The sequence below is a fragment of the Artemia franciscana genome, chromosome 20 (assembly GCF_032884065.1).
Source record: "Artemia franciscana chromosome 20, ASM3288406v1, whole genome shotgun sequence".
Lineage (NCBI taxonomy): Eukaryota > Metazoa > Arthropoda > Branchiopoda > Anostraca > Artemiidae > Artemia > Artemia franciscana.
In genome coordinates, this window is record NC_088882.1 from 19,481,462 (window position 1) to 19,493,148 (window position 11,687).

The window sequence follows — 11,687 nt, forward strand, 5'->3', positions numbered from 1 at the left end:
CCATTGAATTTCAAGGCCTTGCAATAGGGACAAATTTTAGACATTGTCCCGATTTGAACACATTTACTCAAGCTATAATCATCGACTGGGCTGTACCTGAATGCCAGGCGATAACTTTCAGGTTGCTCTGATTCCTCGGCACGCTTTCTTTTCTTACTTTCTCTATCAGCAGCAAGCCTGATTTCTTGCTGTTCTTGTGATTCCTCGGCACGCTTTCTTTTCTTACTTTCTCTATCAGCAGCAAGCCTGATTTCTTGCTGTTCTTGTGATTCCTCGGCACGCCTTCTTTTTTCACTTTCTCTTTTAGCAGCAAGTCTGCTTTCGCGTTGCTCTGGTAGTTCCTCGGCACGCTTTCTTTTCTGACTTTCTCTATCAGCAGCAAGTTTTTTGGCATAGACTCTTTGAGCATCTTCATCGGCTTTTGCCATTGTAAGTTCATCAGTCATTTTAAACTTAAACATTAATAGATTTCTACGTGAACATATATGTCTTAAATATCTTTAATGACGTCACCGTCATAGCAAAAATGACGACAACTAACTTCATGACGTCAGTCGACACAGAAACATGACGTCACCTGATCCACAGACAGACAACTTATTTATATATTTATAGATATAGGGCGCTTCGCACCCCCCCAAGCCCCCCCGCGCGCGTAAGTCGTTACGCGCCATATTAGTTATGCGCCATTGTAGTTGTGTCCCTGTGTCCCACCTGTGAATATAGATAGATTTATATATGTGTTTCAAACTACGCGAAAATTGCGAATAAACAACATTCTTGGCTTTCCCATTGTCTGTGCATATGCAAAGCCGTATGTACTAATAATGACGTCATATACAAACGCTCTTTTTACAAACAAACAAACATGCATCCACATAACTCGTTTTTATATAGATAGATACAATACAAATTAACTGCGTAAAACTTGCGAATAAAAAACATTCTTCGCTGTCCAATCGTCGCTGCATATAAATACATTGTCAGGTTTACCGACCCTCGAACATGCAACGTACAATTGTCCATGGGAAAAACAATCAGGATTAAGATCTATACCACATTTTTCTAATGATTGACCTTGAGCTTTGTTAATGGTGATTGCAAATACTAATCGAATTGGGAATTGCAATCTTTTAAATTGAAAAAGCAGATCCGTTGGAATCATGGGAATGCGAGGAATAAGAACAGCCTCACCCTCATAAGGCCCTGTCAAGATTGTGGCCTCTATTATGTTTTCCATTGTTTTTTTTTACGGCAAGTCGCGTGCCATTGCAAAGCTTTGGTGGGTTGATATTTCTTAAAAGTATTATTGGTACGCCTATTTTTAGTTGTAGCACGTGTGGTGGAAACCCTGAAGGATCTATGGAATTTAAAAATTCAGATGGATAATTAACCGCTTCATTTGGTTCCAAAACTGTGTCGACTGACTTGTAAAGGACTGCCTGGTCTCGAATCTTGTTCAAAACAATATTGTTGATTTCGTGGACGTCTATATTTTTGGGTGCGAGAATCGCTCTTTCACTTAGCCATTTATTATTTTTATAATTTTTTAGAATATTCGGAAATACTTTTTCAATCAATTCATTTTTGGACGTCACTAAATTACAGAAATCAGCAGGTAGTTGTATACGTCCTGAAATTGAGTCTACTGTTTGACCAGAGTCATCGTTTTGCAATCGGACACGCATATTTGTAGTTAATTTTAATATTTTTACGTGTGCCTATAAATTAGAATTTTTTAGGCAAGCATTCATTTCGTCTGCAGGAGTTAAACTACGTAAAAATTGCGAATATACAACATTCTTGGCTTTCCCATTGTCTCTGCATATACAAAGCCGTATGTACTAATAATGACATCATATTCAAACGCTCTTTTTACAAACAAACAAACATGCATACATACAACTCGTTTTTATAGAGATAGATAGATAGATAGATAGATAAAATACAAATTAACTGCGTAAAACTTGCGAATATACAACATTCTTCGCTGTCCAATTGTCGCTGCATATAAATAGATTGTCAGGTTTACCGACCCTCGAACATGCAACGTACAATTGTCAATGGGAAAAACAATCAGTATTAAGATCTATACCACATTTTTCTAATGATTGACCTTGAACTTTGTTAATGGTGATTGCAAATGCTAATCGAATTGGGAATTGCAATCTTTTAAATTGAAAAGGCAGATCCGTTGGAATCTTGGGAATGCGAGGAATAAGAACAGCCTCACCCTCAAAAGGCCCTGTCAAGATTGTGGCCTCTATTAGGTTTTCCATTGTTTTTTTTTTACGGCAGGTCGAGTGCCATAGCAAAGCTTTGGTGGGTTTATATTTCTTAAAAGTATTATTGGTAGGCCTATTTTTAGTTGTAGCACGTGTGGTGGAAACCCTGAGAATAATATCTCGAGGTAAAAACTGATCACCGACCATAACGATGGCCACTTCGTCGATAGTTGGAGCATTGTATCTACGCACATGTTGGCCAGGAGGCGTTTTGTCAGCGGAAATAACAATTTTATGCGTATAAGTAGGCATCAAATCGATGGCTGTTTTGAACAGACGCACTAAATTATTATTTTCGTGGAAAAGATGTTGTAATTGGGAAACGATTGTCCTTTCAATGTTGGGAGAAATTTCGCAACGTGCATTAAATTCAGAATTTCTATCACTGATGAAGTACAATTGTAAAAATTTATGATTTTCGCCTGAGAATGGTAGAAGAGACCCTGCTCTATGATAAATTTGCCCTTTTACTTTGAAAGTAGACATAAATTGATCTGGATTTTCAATTTGGGCTCCAAACGACGTCATTTGGAAACATGAGTTGTATTTTCTGATTCATTTATATTCCTTTGTCCCGGTGTCCCGGTCGTCATTTATATCCCCCTGTTTTATATCCCGCTTATTTTTCAGTTTTTTCCTTTTTTTAGTTTTTTTTTAACTTTTTTAGTTCTTTTAGTTTTTACGTTTTTTAGTTTTTTTTAGTTTTTTAGATGAATTTTTTTTTTTAGTTTTTTACCTTTTTTTCTTTTTAGTTTTTATTGGTTTTTACCTTTTTTTAGCTTTTTATCTTTTTTATTTTTTTTTATTTTTATTTTTAATTTTATTAGTATTCTTTTTCTCTTCTATTTTTCATTTTTCCTTTTTTTTAGTTTTTTTTAGTTTTTAGTTTTTTAAGTTTTTTCCTTTTTTTAGTTTCTTTAGTTTTTTTAGTTTTTCGGCTTTTTTATTTTTTTATTAGTTTTTTTTGTAGTTTTTGCCTTTTTTTAGTTTTTTCAGTTTTTTTTTTAGTTTTTTACCTTTTTTAGCCTAACCAGGATTTGAACCTGGGACCTTCATTCTCCGTTCTGACACCCTCTCTCACCGAGTGACTACTCCAGCATGTTCATTTTGGTGTTTTAAATGGTATATTATTAACCAAATTAATGTGTTTTACAATATACTAAGCATCGTCATAACAAAAATGACGGCAACTAATTTCATGACGTCAGCCGAAACATGACGTCACCTGATCCACAGATCCACAGACCCACAGACAGACAGACAACTTATTTTTATATATATATATATATATATATATATATATATATATATATATATATATATATATATATATATATATATATATATATATATATATATATATACTAGCTGTTGGGGTGGCGCTTCGCGCCACCCCAACACCTAGTTGGTGGGGGCGCTTCGCGCCCCCCCAAGCCCCCCCGCGCGCGTTAGTCGTTACGCGCCATAATAGTTACGCGCCATTGTAGTTGTGTCCCTATGTCCCACCTGTGAATATAGATAGATATATATATATATATATATATATATATATATATATATATATATATATATATATATATATATATATATATATATATATATATATATATATATGGTTTTAACTACGTAAAACTTGCGAATATACAACATTCTTTGCTGTCCCATTGTCTTTGCATATAAATAGATTGTCAGGTTTACCGACTCTTGAACATGCAACATATAATGGTCCATGGGAAAACAATCTGTATTCAGATCTATACCTCATGATTCTAATGATTGCCCTTGAGCTTTGTTGATGGTGATTGCTAATCGACCATTCCCTGTCCCGGTGTCCCGGTCGTCATTTATATCCCCCTGTTTCCCCCGGTGTCCCCGTTGTAGTTGTGTCCCTGTGTCCCGGTCGTCATTTATATTCCCTGTGTCCCGGTCGTCATTTGTATCCCGGTGTCCCGGTCTGTATATACATTCGTTTTTTAGTTTTGTTTTTCTCCTTTATTTTTTTCCTTTTTTTTTCTTTTTTAGTTTATTTAGATTTTTAGATTTTTTAGTTTTTTTTATTAGTTTTTAGTTTTTTTTTCTTTTTTTTGTAGTTTTACCTTCTTTTTAGTTTTGTTAGTTTTTTTTTTTACTTATGTCCTGGTCGTCATTTATACTCCCTGTGTCCCGGTGCTTTGTTGATTGCTAATCGAACATTCTTTTTGTCCTGGTCGCTTTCTCTTTGAGTGTCGTCATTTATTTTTTTTCTTTTTTAGTTCTTTTAGTTTTTACCTTTTTTAGTTTTTTTTTAGTTTTTTACCTTTTTTGTTTTTTTAGTTTTTTAGTTTTTTTATTTTTTTTATTAGTTTTTAGTTTTTTTTGTAGTTTTTGCCTTTTTTTTAGTTTTTTTAGTTTTTTAGCTTTTTTATTAGTTTTTAGTTTTTTTTGTAGTTTTTGCCTTTTTTTAGTTTTTTTCTTTTTAGTTTTTTTGTAGTTTTTACCTTCTTTTTAGTTTTGTTAGTTTTTTTTTTTACTTATGTCCTGGTCGTCATATATACTCCCTGTGTGCCGGTGCTTTGTTGATTGCTAATCGAACATTCCTTTTGTCCTGGTCGCTTTCTCTTTGAGTGTCGTCATTTATTTTTTTCTTTTTTAGTTCTTTTAGTTTTTACCTTTTTTAGTTTTTTAGATGAAAATTTTTTTTAGTTTTTTCCTTTTTTTCTTTTTAGTTTTTTATTGGTTTTTACCTTTATTTTAGCTTATTTTTCAGTTTTTTCCTTTTTTTTATTTTTTTTTATTTTTTATTTTTTTTAGTTTTTTACCTTTTTTTAGTTTTTTTAGTTTTTTTAGTTTTTTAGCTTTTTTACTTTTTTTTTATTAGTTTTTAGTTTTTTTTGTAGTTTTTGCCTTTTTTTAGTTTTTTCAGTTTTTTTTTTAGTTTTTTATTGGTTTTTACCTTTATTTTAGCTTATTTTTCAGTTTTTTCCTTTTTTTAGTTTTAGTTTTTTTAGTTTTTTACCTTTTTTTAGTTTTTTAGTTTTTTTAGTTTTTTAGCTTTTTTATTTTTTTTATTAGTTTTTAGTTTTTTTTTGTAGTTTTTGCCTTTTTTAGTTTTTTTAGTTTTTTAGCTTTTTTATTAGTTTTTAGTTTTTTTTGTAGTTTTTGCCTTTTTTTTAGTTTTTTAGTTTTTTAGCTTTTTTATTTTTTTTATTAGTTTTTAGTTTTTTTGTAGTTTTTGCCTTTTTTTAGTTTTTTCAGTTTTCAGTTTTGTCACCTGATCCAGTTTTTTCAGGTGACGTCACCTGATCCATCCACAGATCCACACACAGACAACTTATTTTTATATATATAGATATATATATATATATATATATATATATATATATATATATATATATATATATATACTAGCTGTTGGGGGTGCTTCGCGCCCCCCCCAAGCCCCCCGCGCGCGTAAGTCGTTACGCGCCATAATAGTTACGCGCCATTGTAGTTGTGTCCCTATGTCCCACCTGTGAATAGATATATATATATATATATATATATATATATATATATATATATATATATATATATATATATATATATACTAGCTGTTGGGGTGGCGCTTCGCGCCACCCCAACGACTAGTTGGTGGGGGCGCTTCGCGCCCCCCCCCCCCCCAAGCCCCCCCGCGCGCGTAAGTCGTTACGCGCCATATTAGTTACGCGCCATTGTAGTTGTGTCCCTCCTGTGAATATAGATAGATATATATATATATATATATATATATATATATATATATATATATATATATATATATATATATATATATATATATATGTTTTTAACTACGTAAAACTTGCGTATATACAACATTCTTTGCTGTCCCATTGTCTGTGCATATAAATAGATTGTCAGAGATTGTCAGGTTTACCGACTCTTGAACATGCAACATATAATGATCCAGGGGAAAACAATCCGTATTCAGATCTATACCTCATGATTCTAATGATTGCCCTTGAGCTTTGTTGATGGTGATTGCTAATCGACCATTCCCTGAGTCGCCATCGTCATTTATATATCCCCCTGTGCACCCCGGCGTCCCCTTTGTAGTTATGTCCCTGTGTCCCGGTCGTCATTTATATTCCCTGTGTCCCGGTCGTCATTTGTGTCCCGGTGTTCCAGTCTGTGATTTCTCTTTGAGTGTCCAGGGCGTCATTTATATTCCTTGTGTCCCGGTGTCCCGGTCGTCATTTATATCCCCCTATATATATATATATATATATATATATATATATATATATATATATATATATATATATATATATATATATATATATATATATATATATATATATATATATATATATGGTTTTAACTACGTAAAACTTGCGAATATACAACATTCTTTGCTGTCCCATTGTCTTTGCATATAAATAGATTGTCAGGTTTACCGACTCTTGAACATGCAACATATAATGGTCCATGGGAAAACAATCTGTATTCAGATCTATACCTCATGATTCTAATGATTGCCCTTGAGCTTTGTTGATGGTGATTGCTAATCGACCATTCCCTGTCCCGGTGTCCCGGTCGTCATTTACATCCCCCTGTTTCCCCCGGTGTCCCCGTTGTAGTTGTGTCCCTGTGTCCCGGTCGTCATTTATATTCCCTGTGTCCCGGTCGTCATTTGTATCCCGGTGTACCGGTCTGTATATACATTCGTTTTTTAGTTTTGTTTTTCTCCTTTATTTTTTTCCTTTTTTTTCTTTTTTAGTTTATTTAGATTTTTAGATTTTTTAGTTTTTTTAGTTTTTTTAGTTTTTTTTAGTTTTTTAGCTTTTTTACTTTTTTTATTAGTTTTTAGTTTTTTTGTAGTTTTTGCCTTTTTTTAGTTTTTTCAGTTTTTTTTTTAGTTTTTTATTGGTTTTTACCTTTATTTTAGCTTATTTTTCAGTTTTTTCCTTTTTTTTAGTTTTTTTTAGTTTTTAGTTTTTTTAGTTTTTTACTTTTTTTAGTTTTTTTAGTTTTTTTAGTTTTTTAGCTTTTTTATTTTTTTTATTAGTTTTTAGTTTTTTTGTAGTTTTTGCCTTTTTTTTAGTTTTTTTAGTTTTTTAGCTTTTTTATTAGTTTTTAGTTTTTTTTGTAGTTTTTGCCTTTTTTTAGTTTTTTTATTTTTTTAGCTTTTTTATTTTTTTTATTAGTTTTTAGTTTTTTTTGTAGTTTTTGCCTTTTTTTAGTTTTTTCAGTTTTGACGTCACCTGATCCAGTTTTTTTCAGGTGACGTCACCTGATCCACGATCCACAGATCCACAGACAACTTATTTTTATATATATAGATAGTTTTTTTTTTTTACTTATGTCCTGGTCTTCTTTTAGTTTTTACCTTTTTTAGTTTTTTTTAGTTTTTTAGATGAAATTTTTTTTAGTTTTTTCCTTTTTTTCTTTTTAGTTTTTTATTGGTTTATACCTTTATTTTAGCTTATTTTTCAGTTTTTTCCTTTTTTTTATTTTTTTTTTATTTTTTTTTAGTTTTTTACCTTTTTTTAGTTTTTTAGTTTTTTTAGTTTTTTAGCTTTTTTACTTTTTTTATTAGTTTTTAGTTTTTTTTTGTAGTTTTTGCCTTTTTTTAGTTTTTTCAGTATTTTTTTTAGTTTTTTATTGGTTTTTACCTTTATTTTAGCTTATTTTTCAGTTTTTCCTTTTTTTTTAGTTTTTTTTTAGTTTTTAGTTTTTTTAGTTTTTATCTTTTTTTAGTTTTTTTAGTTTTTTAGTTTTTTAGCTTTTTAATTTTTTTTATTAGTTTTTAGTTTTTTTTGTAGTTTTTGCCTTTTTTTAGTTTTTTTAGTTTTTTAGCTTTTTTATTAGTTTTTAGTTTTTTTTGTAGTTTTTGCCTTTTTTTAGTTTTTTAGTTTTTTAGCTTTTTTATTTTTTTATTAGTTTTTAGTTTTTTTTGTAGTTTTTGCCTTTTTTTAGTTTTTTCAGTTTTGACGTCACCTGATCCAGTTTTTTCAGGTGACGTCACCTGACCCATCCACAGACAGACAACTTATTTTTATATATATAGAAGATATATATATATATATATATATATATATATATATATACTAGCTGTTGGGGTGGCGCTTCGCGCCACCCCAACACCTAGTTGGTGGGGGCGCTTCGCGCCCCCCAAGCCCCCCCGCGCGCGTAAGTCGTTACGCGCCATAATAGTTACGCGCCATTGTAGTTGTGTCCCTATGTCCCACCTGTGAATATAGATAGAATATATATATATATATATATATATATATATATATATATATATATATATATATATATATATATATATATGGTTTTAACTACGTAAAACTTGCGAATATACAACATTCTTTGCTGTCCCATTGTCTTTGCATATAAATAGATTGTCAGGTTTACCGACTCTTGAACATGCAACATATAATGGTCCATGGGAAAACAATCTGTATTCAGATCTATACCTCATGATTCTAATGATTGCCCTTGAGCTTTGTTGATGGTGATTGCTAATCGACCATTCCCTGTCCCGGTGTCCCGGTCGTCATTTATATCCCCCTGTTTCCCCCGGTGTCCCCGTTGTAGTTTTGTCCCTGTGTCCCGGTCGTCATTTATATTCCGTGTCCCGGTCGTCATTTGTATCCCGGTGTCCCGGTCTGTATATACATTCGTTTTTTAGTTTTGTTTTTCTCCTTTATTTTTTTCCTTTTTTTTTCTTTTTTAGCTTATTTAGATTTTTAGATTTTTTAGTTTTTTTATTAGTTTTTAGTTTTTTTTTTCTTTTTAGTTTTTTTGTCCCGGTCGTCATTTATATCCCCCTGTTTCCCCCGGTGTCCCCGTTGTAGTTGTGTCCCTGCGTCCCGGTCGTCATTTATATTCCCTGTGTCCCGGTCGTCATTTGTATCCCGGTGTACCGGTCTGTATATACATTCGTTTTTTAGTTTTGTTTTTGTCCTTTATTTTTTCCTTTTTTTTTCTTTTTTAGTTTATTTAGATTTTAGATTTTTTAGTTTTTTTATTAGTTTTTAATTTTTTTTTCTTTTTAGTTTTTTTGTAGTTTTTACCTTCTTTTTAGTTTTGTTAATTTTTTTTTTTACTTATGTCCTGGTCGTCATTTATACTCCCTGTGTCCCGGTGCTTTGTTGATTGCTAATCGAACATTCCTTTTGTCCTGGTCGCTTTCTCTTTGAGTGTCGTCATTTATTTTTTTCTTTTTTAGTTCTTTTAGTTTTTACCTTTTTTAGTTTTTTTTAGTTTTTTAGATGAAAATTTTTTTTAGTTTTTTCCTTTTTTTCTTTTTAGTTTTTTTATTGGTTTTTACCTTTATGTTAGCTTATTTTTCAGTTTTTTCCCTTTTTTTTAGTTTTTTTTTATTTTTTATTTTTTTAGTTTTTTACCTTTTTTTAGTTTTTTTAGTTTTTTTAGTTTTTTAGCTTTTTTACTTTTTTTATTAGTTTTTAGTTTTTTGTAGTTTTTGCCTTTTTTTAGTTTTTTATTGGTTTTACCTTTATTTTAGCTTATTTTTCAGTTTTTTCCTTTTTTTTAGTTTTTTTTAGTTTTTAGTTTTTTTAGTTTTTTACCTTTTTTTAGTTTTTTTAGTTTTTTAGCTTTTTTATTTTTTTTATTAGTTTTTAGTTTTTTTGTAGTTTTTGCCTTTTTTTTAGTTTTTTTAGTTTTTTAGCTTTTTTATTAGTTTTTAGTTTTTTTTGTAGTTTTTGCCTTTTTTTAGTTTTTTAGTTTTTTAGCTTTTTATTTTTTTTATTAGTTTTTAGTTTTTTTTGTAGTTTTTGCCTTTTTTAGTTTTTTCAGTTTTGACGTCACCTGATCCAGTTTTTTCAGGTGACGTCACCTGATCCACGATCCACAGATCCACAGACAACTTATTTTTATATATATAGATAGTTTTTTTTTTTTTACTTATGTCCTGGTCGTCATTTATACTCCCTGTGTCCCGGTGCTTTGTTGATTGCTAATCGAACATTCCTTTTGTCCTGGTCGCTTTCTCTTTGAGTGTCGTCATTTATTTTTTTCTTTTTTAGTTCTTTTAGTTTTTACCTTTTTTAGTTTTTTTTAGTTTTTTAGATGAAATTTTTTTTAGTTTTTTCCTTTTTTTCTTTTTAGTTTTTTATTGGTTTTTACCTTTATTTTAGCTTATTTTTCAGTTTTTTCCTTTTTTTTAGTTTTTTTTAATTTTTTATTTTTTTTAGTTTTTTACCTTTTTTTAGTTTTTTTAGTTTTTTTAGTTTTTTAGCTTTTTTACTTTTTTTATTAGTTTTTAGTTTTTTTTGTAGTTTTTGCCTTTTTTTAGTTTTTTCAGTTTTTTTTAGTTTTTATTGGTTTTTACCTTTATTTTAGCTTATTTTTCAGTTTTTTCCTTTTTTTTAGTTTTTTTTTAGTTTTTAGATTTTTAGTTTTTTACCTTTTTTTAGTTTTTTAGTTTTTTTAGTTTTTTAGCTTTTTTATTTTTTTTATTAGTTTTTAGTTTTTTTTTGTAGTTTTTGCCTTTTTTTAGTTTTTTTAGTTTTTTAGCTTTTTTATTAGTTTTTAGTTTTTTTAGTAGTTTTAGTTTTTTTTTTACTTATGTCCTGGTCGTCATTTATACTCCCTGTGTCCCGGTGCTTTGTTGATTGCTAATCGAACATTCCTTTTGTCCTGGTCGCTTTCTCTTTGAGTTTCGTCATTTATTTTTTTCTTTTTTAGTTCTTTTAGTTTTTACCTTTTTTAGTTTTTTTTAGTTTTTTAGATGAAAATTTTTTTTAGTTTTTTCCTTTTTTTCTTTTTAGTTTTTTATTGGTTTTTACCTTTATTTTAGCTTATTTTAGTTTTTTCAGTTTTTTTTTTTAGTTTTTTATTGGTTTTTACCTTTATTTTAGCTTATTTTTCAGTTTTTTCCTTTTTTTTAGTTTTTTTTTAGTTTTTAGTTTTTTTAGTTTTTTACCTTTTTTTAGTTTTTTTAGTTTTTTTAGTTTTTTAGCTTTTTTATTTTTTTTATTAGTTTTTAGTTTTTTTGTAGTTTTTGCCTTTTTTTTAGTTTTTTAGTTTTTAGCTTTTTTATTAGTTTTTAGTTTTTTTTGTAGTTTTTTGCCTTTTTTTAGTTTTTTTAGTTTTTTAGCTTTTTTATTTTTTTTATTAGTTTTTAGTTTTTTTTGTAGTTTTTGCCTTTTTTTAGTTTTTTCAGTTTTGACGTCACCTGATCCAGTTTTTTCAGGTGACGTCACCTGATCCACGATCCACAGATCCACAGACAACTTATTTTTATATATATAGATAGTTTTTTTTTTTTACTTATGTCCTGGTCGTCATTTATACTCCCTGTGTCCCGGTGCTTTGTTGATTGCTAATCGAACATTCCTTTTGTCCTGGTCGCTTTCTCTTTGAGTGTCGTCATTTATTTTTTTCTTTTTTAGTTCTTTTAGTTTTTACCTTTTT

The 11,687-nt window shown here is 29.6% G+C and overlaps 1 protein-coding gene and 1 long non-coding RNA gene across 4 annotated transcripts in view; both read right to left on the minus strand.

Moving 5' to 3' along the window:
• Positions 1-11,687, minus strand: part of LOC136039859 (N(4)-(Beta-N-acetylglucosaminyl)-L-asparaginase-like) — a 145,660-nt gene that overhangs the window by 23,597 nt on the left and 110,376 nt on the right. The window lies entirely within an intron of this gene.
• Positions 4,251-9,746, minus strand: LOC136039862 (uncharacterized). Its single transcript, XR_010620570.1, has 2 exons — positions 9,494-9,746; positions 4,251-4,553 (listed from the first exon to the last, which is right to left on the minus strand). It is a non-coding gene; the product is annotated as an uncharacterized LOC136039862 (long non-coding RNA).